Source organism: Mustela nigripes, chromosome 1 (assembly GCF_022355385.1).
Source record: "Mustela nigripes isolate SB6536 chromosome 1, MUSNIG.SB6536, whole genome shotgun sequence".
NCBI lineage: Eukaryota > Metazoa > Chordata > Mammalia > Carnivora > Mustelidae > Mustela > Mustela nigripes.
The window spans coordinates 198,275,134-198,287,518 of NC_081557.1; the positions used below are offsets into that span (position 1 = coordinate 198,275,134).

The 12,385-nt window shown below is 42.0% G+C and overlaps 1 pseudogene; it reads left to right on the plus strand.

The window, feature by feature from the left end:
- Positions 1 to 4,757: 4,757 nt before the first annotated feature.
- Positions 4,758 to 5,729, plus strand: LOC132014712 (glyceraldehyde-3-phosphate dehydrogenase-like; annotated as a pseudogene).
- Positions 5,730 to 12,385: the final 6,656 nt, after the last annotated feature.

Genomic DNA, 12,385 nt, shown 5'->3' on the forward strand with positions numbered 1-12,385 from the left:
GCATGGCCAGGGGGATGGAAAACACAGGTTCATAACAAGCATTTAACCTCTTTTAAGCAGTGCAATGTGGCTGGGGCTTAAGACAAGGCTGGAACATTTTCTCACTTATTATCACCTTGATAACCTGTTCTTGTAGCTAAGGAAAGAGTATGCGGAAGAAGGGGGGGCTGCCGGGGGAACACTGGGAGAGGAGGGGCAGGTCAGAGCACCGAGTAAGAGCAGAGCAAGCCACTGTTTTCTTGTTTTGTGAGTGCAGTTAGGAAAAGGTGAAGGTAGTTCGTTCTCTAAATATTTCTCCTTTTAAATGTAAACAGTATTTTGTTCAGAAGTATGGCTAATCCCTTAGTGGGAGAGGGAAAAAAAAGTATACCTTTCATTCAATTTCTTTGAAACCTATTCATTCGTTTGAAATACCTCAGTAATGGCGGAAACTGTCCCACTTTCGACACGACCTAGGGGTGGGGAGGGGTGGAGAGCAGAGAAGTAAGGCAGAGTCAGGGAAAGAGCTGTGCTTGGTCATCGGTCCATCATCATGGGGAGAAGAGGGCCACCTGGGACTGAAAGTGGCTCCACAGGCTTTTGCGGCATGATCCTCAGGGAGAAAGCCTCTCCCCATGTCTTCCCAGAGCCTAGCTAACCCCATGTCTCTCTGCTCCAGAGATTGGCTGAAACCAATCCTGAAGGAGTCTTTTTAGAGACATTAAACTGTCCAGTGATGTTTCTTAATCTTGTTTCAATTGATCTTAATATTCATTAAAATGACTCATCCTCCTTTAAAGTTTCTTGAGTAAAACCCAAATCAAAGCCAAATGATGGGAACATGTTTATGTAAAAACCTCACTGCCCTTCCTACTACCAGATGATTCTGTGAGACACCGGCCACCACTTACCCCCACCCCTGGCCTAAGAAGCTATAGTACGAGATAACGGTTCCTGCCAAATCCTGACCGTTTACACTGGAGTTCTAGAATTTCAATTTTCTAATCTGAAAAAGAAAATTAAATCAGGGGGGAATAGGTATTGTCTACCTTATTTGTTACCAGATTTTTACATCTTGGGATGCTTGATCATCATAGTGATCGTCTTATTATTTTATCTTATTGCAGGAATTCAACATTAACCGAATGGCCCCAATTTTTCTGACTCAATCCAGGATCAATAATATGGGAGGGTTACTGAATCATAGTTACTACTGACTCCAGGCCAGTCATTTAGCTTTTCATTTCAGAAGGTGATGTTCTCAATCAAAACTTTGCCCATATTACAAATATAAGACAAGAGGTCAAATGAAAAGACACATTCCATCTGTGAAGTGATTCACATTTTAAATAGATCAGTCTAGACTCCATCCATATCACTCATAAAAATATCGAACAAAACCAAAGGTAGTCATGTGACATTACACTAGCAATCTCATTCCAGATTAAAATCAGGAAATAATCAATATCACATATATCTTATTGTTCCACCTCCTAAGCAATTACTTAAAGACTAACTAGAAGGACATGTTGTTAAACTTGAAGATGATACAAAGTTAGAAGATATGGTTAATATTTTGGGTTCCGCATGACTCAAAAGCTCTTGCCAGGCTGGACATTTTCTGCAAAAATGTAATACCAGATATCACAGGAATAAATGTAGCCTTGCACTTAAGTTTAAAAAGCCATTATAGCTACATTACATTTTACCAACAATCATGTGAAGAATCAGTGAGGCTCCTACTTTGCTTATAAAATCAGTATAAGCCATTGTGCTATGACTGCCCAAAATGCTAATTAAATTTTTTTAAGGATTATTTGTTTATTTTAGAGAGAAAGAGAGAGAGTGGAAGGAAAGGCAGAGGGAAAGAACCTTCAAGAAGACTCCCTGCTGAGCATGGCGCCCAGAGAGGGGCCTGATCATACAACCCATGAGACCATGACCAGAGCCAAAACCAAGAGTCCAACACTCAACTGACTGAGCCACCCAGGCGCTCACTGCTCATTCAATTTTAGATGTCATAAATAGGCATCTAGTCCAAAACAGGAGTTCTATTGTATAAGGGTCAGACATCGTATCACTAGTCTAGAAAAGTTAATATAATCTTTTTCACCAACTATGTGAATTTGAGCAAGTCATGTGATTTGAGTCCCAGTGTTCTCATCTGAAAATGGAAATAATAATAGCTGACAAACATATTCCCATAAACTGTTATAAAATCAAATGAAACCATGTCCATAAAATGTTTTAAAAACTATAAAGTGTCACTGCACTGGACATTGGCTGTTTGTTACCCAACAACCCCCCACTTCTTTTTGATAAATACAATACAGCTCTCCTCTCCTTTGAGGAACCTCCCCTCCACCATCCTAGCCATGTTGTGAGCCCCAACTGGCTGAGGCTACAGAAATTTGTTTAGCAATGGGCACATAATCCAATCAGAGCCAAGGAGACAGGAAGAAACTATGCTATGACTTTTAAAAAAATAAAGAAATCTCACTCCTTTTCTGTATTTGGTAGCATAAGGTAATCTTGGGTTAGCATCCTACTACCCGGGAAAGAGTCAGCCTTAAAATGAGCTGAAACACAGAAGAAGGCAGAAATGAAAGAAAGAAACTAATGACCTCATTTGATATTCTGGATTAGACCCTGCTCCCTGCTCCCGGAGGAAGCCCAGATTCCCCTGACTGTGCTGTATTCCAAGCCAATATTTTCTCTTTTTCTTTTTTTAAAGATTTTATTTATTCATTTATTTGTCAGAGAGAGAGAAAGAGAACACAAGCAGGGCAGCTGCAGGCAGAAGGAGAGGAAGAAGCAGGCTCCCTGCAGAACAAGGAGCCTGATGTGGAACTCAATCCCAGGACCCTGGGATCGTGACCTGAGCTGAAGGCAGATGCTAAATCGACTGGGCCACTCAGGCATCCCCAATATTTTCTCTTTTTTAAGTCAAGTTGAGCAAGGTATTTCTGTTACTTGCAACAGGAAGTCTCCTGTGATTATACATTGGTTCTAATGTCTTGGAAAATCCAGTTGTTCAATGGTATGGAAAAAATAAATGGGAGTTTTCAAATGGATGTATGTATATATATTTCCTTCACAGAAATAAAATATATATTTAGAATGTGTTAGACTGCTGTAATTGTTAGATTGTGTTAGATTGTTAGATTGCTAGGTTAGATTGTGTTTCTCCAAACAAACAAAATTTCATTACTGACTATGCCTTGGATTCTAAAACTCATATAAAGAATTACATAAAAATTTTGTTCTAAAGATAATTTTTTAGCATTCTGCCTCTGGGAAAGCCATGTTTCCAGCCTTCCTCATCTTGTCTTCTTTGTCTTCCTGCTGAGCTAATAGCCAGATCTCCAACTAAAACAGCAGTACCCATCTCTGATTAATGGGACCCTTCTCCCCACCTTTTTTAATGGCTTCCTCCCATTGCGATTTCAATCAGAACATTGCTGGGGATCCCTCCTGGTGCCTCTCCAGGACCACTTCTATTGCCATTTTTTATACACTCCTCCTCAAGAAGGGAAAAGCCAAAGAAATGTCTCTATATTCCAAGGCTGAAATCAGGGTGGAATGTGAAGGAAACTATAGCAATTTCTTGCCAAAGATGGTCTGTAGAGTATTCAGCTAGACCAGGGGTCAGCAACAGGCAAAACCCAGCCCACCTGATTTTGATTTCCAAGTGTTGGTAAATAAAATTTCATTTGAACACAACATGCTCACTTGTTACACATTGTCTACAGCTGTTTTCATGCTACAATAGCAGAGCTGAGTAGTTGGGAAAGAAAGAGTATGGCCCAAAAGCCTGAAATATTTACTATCTGGCCCTCTATTTAAAAAGTGTGCAGACTTCTGAACTAGGCCAATCATTTAATTTTTTAAAAGAAGCTTAGGCCCAGGAAGACCAAGCGGTAGATAAGAGGCCTAGCCCAAATTTATTCTACAGGATATTTTCATGTTCTTTTATTACTCACATACTAGATTAGAGGTGCCTGAAAGCAGATATTGGACCTTATATTTCTGTGGTATCCAAAACAATGGAGGCTGAATACAGAAATCACCATTAAAATGACTTAAATAAATGCACAGGGATTGAAGAAATTAAGAGAGTCCTTCAGGGACCTCTCTTCTATGTAAACCATTTCCTCTCCTGCCTCTACAACCTCCAAATATTTGCAGCCATAAACCGTCTTTCTCACACTGGTCATCAAACCACTATCTATGACATCATCTATAAAATGCCATAATAGTATCGACCCCCAGAGTTGTGAGAATCAAATGAGATAAAGTACAGGAGGCGTGTAGCGCAGTGCCTGGTTCATGCTAAACATTCGAAGAGTGTCATCGATGATGACGATGATGATGATGATTTACCATTATCATAAAAATGGAGGCATCCTGAAATGTAACTGGATATTGAGGGGACATATAATTACTGACCTGGTATTTCTCTCAGATTCTTCCACAAGCAAAATATTGGGAAAATTACAAGAAGGTGGGGATCCAGCACTCAATCTCCACAAACCAATTCATATTCAATCCAATTCATATTCAATTGCCATCATCCAAGGAAGTCAGAGCCCAAGTGGAGGGACCATTTTCCCAGATCCCAACAGTTCTTGTAGCACTGTAAGAGGAGAAAAAGATTATTTCCTTGGGGCCAAGGTATTACATATACCAACACATAATAAACTAAGGGCTCTCTGCTCCTCCCAGTTCAACAGACAGCCACGTCTTCTGGTGCAGTCCGGCGGTGTCACTGAGACCTGATGGTGAAGGTCAGCATGAACAGATTCAGCCATACTGGCAGACTGCGCTACTGTTAACTCTAGTGAAGTGGATATTGTTGCCATCAACGACTCCTTCATTGACCCCAACTATATGGTCTACATGTTCCAGTATGATTCCACCCACACAAATTTCACGGCACAGTCAAGGATGAGAACAGGAAACTTTTCGTCAGTGGAAAGCCCATTTCCATCTTCTAGGAGTGAGATCCCACCAACATCAAATGGGGTGATGCTGGTACTGAGTATGTTATGGAGTCCACTGGGTCTTCACCACCATGGAGAAGGCTGAGACTCACTTGAAGGGTAGGGCCCTTTTGCTGATGCATCCATGTTTGTGATGGGTGTGAACCATGAGAAGCATGACAACACCCTTAAAATTGTCAGCAATGCCTCCTGCTCCACCAATTGTTTGGTCCCTCTGGCCAAGGTCATCCATGACAACTTTGTCACTATGGAGGGACTCATGATTATAGTCTATGCCATCACTACCACCCAGAAAACTGTGGATGGCCCCTCTGAGAAGCTGTGGGGTGATGGCCCAGGGGCTGCCTCAATAGCATCTCTGCTTCAACTGGTGCTGCCAAGGCTATAGGATAGGTCATCCCTGAGCTAAATGGGAAGCCCACTGGCATGGCCTTCCATGTCCCCACCCCTCCAACATGACAGTCATAGATCTGACCTCCTCCCCGGAGAAAGCTGCCAAATATGATGACATCAAGAAGGTGGTGAAGCAGACTTCAGAGGGACCCCACAAGGATATCTGGGCCACACTGACGGCCAGGTTATTTGTTTCCTGCAACTTTAACAGTGATTCCTACTCTTCCACCTTTGATGCTGGGGCTGCCATGGCTCTCAGACCAATTTGTCAAGCTAATTTCCCGGTATGACAATAAATTCGGCCATAGCGACTGAGTGGTAGACTTTATGGTCCACATGGCCTCCAAAGAGTAAGAGCCCTCTGGACAACCAGCCCCAATGAGAGCAAGAGGAAGACAGAAGGCCTCAGCTGCTGGGGAGTCCTTGCCTCAATTCATCCCCCAATATACTAAGAATCTCCCGACCTCCGGTTTCCATCCCAGACCCTCTGAAGAAGGGGAGGGGCTTGGGAAGTCCTACCTTATCGTGTACTACCATTTAAGTAAACTGTACCCAGAGTAAATAAATAAATAAATGAGGGGAAAACCTTAGCAGTGTATCAAACAGTGTCTGTATGGTATGGAGTCATTTGTGGCCAAGGATAGGTGTCCTAACCATCCCCAAAGGGAATAGTCCCTCATGATTCCAGGAGACCCTTCAGGACACACAGTCCTCTGTCTAGTCTGACTAACCCTTCCTTATTTAGATTTTCTGCCCATAACTCTCTCTCAGTCAACAGGAATTTATCATCATTGCTCAACAGCATACCACCTACATTGTATGAGAGACTTAACGAGGGGCAAAATATTCTCACCATTCATTCCATCCTTTTGCCAAAGAATTATGCTTATGATGTTATTTTGCATTTTGATCATGCCTAATATGGACATCAGAAGAGAAAAATAAGCCTTATGACCCCAGCCATTGGAAATAGTCAAGAACTCCTCCTCCACACCATCTTTCTTTCTGGCCTAAGATGGCAGGTGGTGATCCCACTTTAGATAAATGCCTCTTTTGAACCTAACAGGGACAGTCAGAGCAAGGTAGTCTACACTCTCTCCTACCAGTCTCTTTCTTCCTTTTCATTTTTTTTTTTTTGGATGCTAATTACAGGTAGTAAACTTTTTCTAGGGTTGCTTAGCTCATATTAAGAATCAAACCCTATATGTGGTCCTCTGTGATGTGCTAAACTCATCTGCTTATGCCTTGGCATCCAGAAAAGATATTCTGGGGCTAATAACTAGTAGACTCCCACTTTAGAAGGGCCTTTCCCACCCCAGTTCCCACCCCTACTGCCACCATCTGTGTTTGTTCTTTTGCTATATAAGAACTCAAACTGGGTGGCGAGCATGTTATTTTTAAAAATCTTTTAGTGGCGTCTATACCCAGAACTGCCTCATCACAATTATCCTCACCAAACGAGGAAACTTCACATTGAGAATGGATATGGTGTTCAGCCAGCACCAAATGTCTCTCCTTCTGCCTTTTTGTCTTTCCGATCAATCAGAACATGTGAAAGTCCCAAATGAAGAGTAAACACACGGCCCAGGTTCCTTTCATCTCCTAACATATGTCATGAAGGGGGGAAGAAAAAGCCCTATTCCCAGCTTCAATCAGCCATTCGTTTTCTGCAACTTGAACCTTAAGCTGAAAGGGACGTGTGGGGGGCTGTGGAGGAGGGCTGGATGTGGGCCCACTCCTTGGAAGATAATAGGTATTCGCCGCATACCTGCATCTCCGAGTGATTATCTCCCCTGCGAGCACTTCTGTATTTATATATAATGAGATCATTACCAGGCAGCTATTCCAATTTTATTCAGACTTTAATATTTCTTGAAGAAAAAAAATAGCATACAAAAGGGTCTGTGATGCCAACTCAATCAGACGTGCTGTTGATGGAGAATTATTCAAGTGCAAGCCGGAACAGGAAAAAAAATAATTTCAGAGAGGTTTCTGTCAAAGTCGAGTTCTCCAGTGATAATGTTTCGAGTGATGTGCTGAGGTGTCCAGAGGTGAGGAAGGAAAATAACAACTAACTGAAAAGAGGGCTCTGTGTAGGATTAACAATGAGGTGTGTCCCCTTGGAAGCAGCGGGGCGGCTAAGACAGGGCCTCCTGCCCACACCCGGCCCCTGCCTAGCTTTCTCCTGGTGATAAGACCAGGGAAGCAGCTTCACTGGCTCCTTCACCTCTGGTGTCACAAGAAGCAGTCTGGGGTTAGAAATTGCCCCTTCTGTGGCTGTTATTTCCTCTCATGGTGGAGCTCTGGTGATTGGGCCACGCAGGCAAGACAATCCCTTTCCCATTTTCACAACAAGCAGCTTTTTGTGAAAGAAAGAACCTTCTCTCTCACCATCCCTGCTGCCTCTGCCGGACAAAGAATATGGCAGGATTGTCTTTCCTTTTGTTCCCATTCACGCAAACACCTAGCAATTCAGTGCCCCTGCTAATCAAGTATTCTGGCTAAGGTTTAATAAGCCATACTTTATCAATAAATTAGGAAATCAAATGGAAGAAATCGAATACTAAGATCCCACAAAAAGGAACCTCCCTTCCATAATCCAGATGGCACCTCAGGATTATTCCAAACCTTAGGTGGCAATTATGAAAGTTGTTTATCACTGGCCAGCCCATCTAGAAATACGCCCCGCTAATGTGAGCTCTCTGGATGTTTGAACTTCGGATAAACATGAATTTACTCATTCATTTCTAAGACCGATAGTTTATCCTGAGATTACAAATCCAAGAAGAGGATCATCTTAGCTTTTAGCTCTCAGCCCTGAACTGCAGATGGGAATAAGCTTTTGGAATAGGAATGGAGGCTTGTCATCCCAATAAATGTGAAATTAAAGGATTCTGGGTCTTTTTTTTTTTTAATGGTGATTTTAAATTATTAACTCTTTTTCCTCTAGAATTTCCTAACAAGGCAAACCAAAATAACATTATAAGAGAATTTATAAAATGTACCTGCTGTCCACAGAGCCCCCAAACATGACTCAAACATGGAGTTGGTAGATTTCTTACTGAAATGGTCAGTAGTTCGTTCTGGTAAAATTGTTAAGGCTATTTTACAGATCCTAGCCTTGGAATGTACTCAACATCTAGAAATCAGTTTGTAAGAGAAACAAAGGAAGGAAGGGAGGATAGTGATCTTGTGTGTCCCTGAAATCTACCTAGCTCCACTGTAATCTATATTGTATAGGCAAAGAATTGCATCAAAGAGTCCTAAAAACTCTCGAACTTAGAAGAGACTGAAACAAAAAAATGGGAACAATTTTTCTCTCCCTCTCTATAAATCCACAATAGCTAGTCATAACAATTATTTCAAGATTCACTCCTTGCAAAGGAGAAGAGTCTAAGCAAGAATTATTAAATTTCTTTCCATCATTCACTATTACTTATTGCGTGTTATCACATTATGTGTGTGCATGTGCATAAATGTGGAGAGAGATTTATCATAACAACTCCTCTATCTGCCTCCTTGTCTCTTTATCTATCTTTTGGTCTTCCCTCATAGCCTTAAAAGAAGGGAGACCTCTCTTTTTCTCAAAACACCTTCTGCCTCTCCAGCATCCTCAACTAAGCCTCCACTGTCCCCAGTCTTCTGTCATCCAGTGTGCTTGCCCTCCGCCTCTGAGGACAATTCTCCCAAGGCTGGCTCTCAGGAGATGTGGCCTCCAGCCCCTGCCCTTCCACGTGATGTCAGCAAGACTGCTAGGAGCACCTTATCTCCTCATGCTATGTGTCCATGACTTGGCCTCGCAACAGCCTGCAAATACTGCTGTATTTCAATCCTTTCTTCAACAGCCAAAATCTTCATTACTTCACAACCCATTCTCTCCATATATATCTAAAACACAGCTTTCACATCCACTGTCCCACGGAAATTTCTCTCTACGATCACAAAGTCCAACCTTTTAGCCAAAATAAATCATCTCTATGGACCCTTAACCCTTTGGATTTTTTGGAGACACACAATGTGACCAAGGAAACTCCTCTTACAAGGCTTTTATTTGAAGTCCTACATTACCTGTTCCCCTCTACCTCCCCTCTGTCCGGTCCTACCTATCTGCCACAGGGCACTTGGCTTTATTCATAGCTGGCCAGTCAGCCTATGGTGAGGGCTTCAGAGATGATGAGCTATGGCTCTCCAACCCCACTGTCCCCACCACCACGACACACAGAGCACCACTCCACACCGAATATGTGATTTAACTTTGGGTTAAAGTACTATATCTCACAGAATCTTCTGTTTAAAAAGTAAATGCCTTTTAGAAGCTTGTATATTAATTCATCACCTATTAATACAAAATTAATTTCATAGATAATTAAATGTTAGCTTGGAAATCAGAAAGTAGCACATGAAGAAATGGAATACAGAATGAGTTCATTTTGAAGGAATGTCAACTCTATTGTCTAGATACAACAAAATAAAATCATGTCCAAGAAAATAAATGTACTTTAATGCCTATAGAAACACTAGTCCCATAATTAAAACAATATGAAAATTACCATAATTGACAACAGGCAAGGTAATATCATACTCACTCTCCAGAACTCTGATTAAAAATGACAAATCTGATGCTCCCTCAGAGAGTTAAAGGTCTATAGTAAGAAGGATTCTGGGAAAGTTAATTATCAATATCCATCTATGAAGGTTCTAAAATAGCATGGTGATTTACTGTCGGAAATATGAGGGAGAACATTTCCCACCTATCAAATGTTGTGATGCTTTTTACCTGCCCTCTCAGACTCCAACCAGGGAAAATTGGTCACGGTTTCTGCTGAGACCACAAGGACCTGATCCTTTTCCCCATAAATAGCTTTCTCAGCACATGTGCTCTGTGGGAAACGCTTAACCTTGTATCACTTCTGTTGATAAAGTCTTGGATCCGCTCCCTAATGATTAGCTCACCGTCATTTAGACTACTGTTGGCAATCACCATGCTTTAAATAAAGCAACAGAGGGTTTATCTATCAGAATTCACTCCTTATTTTTGCAGCTGCCAAAGATGCTTCTTTCCTGCAGTCCAGAACCTAGAGCAGTGAGTGAGTAGGAAATAAGTTGTCTTGATACTGTGTGTGAAAGTGGTGAAGTTTAAACTTCTCTTTTCTCTCTCTGCAAAAATGTACTCTGGCCCCAGATTAATAAGATTACACCTCCAACTCTGGAGCAAAGTGCCACCTTTAATCATTTCCAGAAGTGGGCCATCCAACCTTCTGCCTGGTAGGTTCATGAACAACAGGAAAAAGATCAGCAGGCAGTGTCAAAGGCCAAAAACACCTTGTCTCTGAAGACCTTCTTCTCGCAAAGGGTCTTAGGAATCAAAGCAAGGGCAGAGCCACCTAGTAGTCCACAAACAGGGGAATTGAAAACGCCTGCGCCTGTGATGAAGGAGGGCTGTGCTAATCACACCACGATCAGAAACACACACGATTTGCAAGTCATATCCGTTACCTTGTATGTGGCATCATGACATGAGATTGAAGGATAGGACCTGGGCGAAGCGTGGATCTGACTGCGAGCCGACTAGTACCTGACTGCCATGTCTTGAGGGGAAAAGCACTCTCTGGTCAGAGGGCAAAAAAGAGACTCTCTTGCCCTGTTATTAGTCAATACTGCCATGAACGGGTCTGAAGGTAGAACACGTGTGCCAAAGGTGACTTGCTTAGCTCTTTTCTCCATGAAAAAGTCACCTGCCCTCTTTACCTGTACCAACAGGGTTCCTTCCCGAAGCCACAGAACAGGAATTCTCAGCTACACTGTATCAGGGGTTGGCATCGGTAAGTGGTTGCAACAAAGTGCTTATGGCATGCCACGCCAGATATTGACTTATTTACCCTTTATAGAAAAAGTCCATCGATTTCTGTCCTATATAGCCTCTATGGCAATGTTAAAAATAATTATAATAATGGCCAATATTTATCAAGCTTTTCAATATTCAATACATTATTAAATGCATTGCATGAATTATATCAAATCACCACAACAGCTGTATGAAATAAGTATTTTTGTTTTCCCCATTTTAAAAGTGAAGGATCCGGTGGTTCAGTTGGTTGAGCCTCTAACTCTTGATTTCAGCTCAGGTCACGATCTCTGGGTTCTGAGATCAAGCCCCCCATAAGGTTACACACTAGGCATGGAGCCTACTTGGGATTCTCTCTCCCTCTGCCCCTCCTGTACCCCTACCCCACTTCAAAAAAAGAGAAGGATCCAAGGCTTGCAAAATGAATTAGCCTCCAGGACTAGAAAGTGGGGGAGGCAGGACTCAAAGCCTGTCAGTCTGACCCCACTAACCCACTCTTGCAACCAATAGATATTTTCTCTATTATAATGATCACAATACCTACCATTTGCCAAGTGTTTACTATACACTAGCCTGTACATATATTGTCTCTAAATCTCACCACTGCCAATGCTTAATACTTTCCAAAGATGAAGAGACAGGAACTCAGACTGGCTAAATAATTTACCCCAGATCGGACACCTAAGAGAAAAAGATCCCAGGTCCAAACTCAACTCCCCAGTTCTTTCATTACATATGTCACCTCATAGGAGAAAAATAATCTTTAGGATACAGTATAATCAGCATAAGACTCTTTTGTGGGGGCAGGGGGTGCCTGGGTGGTTCAGTGGGTTAAACCCTCTGCCTTCAGCTCAGGTCATGATCTCAGGGTCCTGGGATCAAGCCCCACATTGGGCTCTCTGCTCAGCGGGGAGTCTGCTTCCCACCCCCCTCTGCTACCTGTGATCTCTGTCTGTCAAATAAATAATTAAATCTTTAAAAAAAAAAAAAAAAGACTGGTTTTTTTCCTAATATTCTATTCTGCTTGAAAGACTATGGGTCATCACAGTCAGGTACTCATTAGTCATTCGTTAAATCTCTGTGTGGCATTTGGCACAGCATTTAACCCTTTTAGATCTCAGTTTCCTTGTTGACAAAAAGTGGAAGTCCAAGTTGGTTGCTCTCT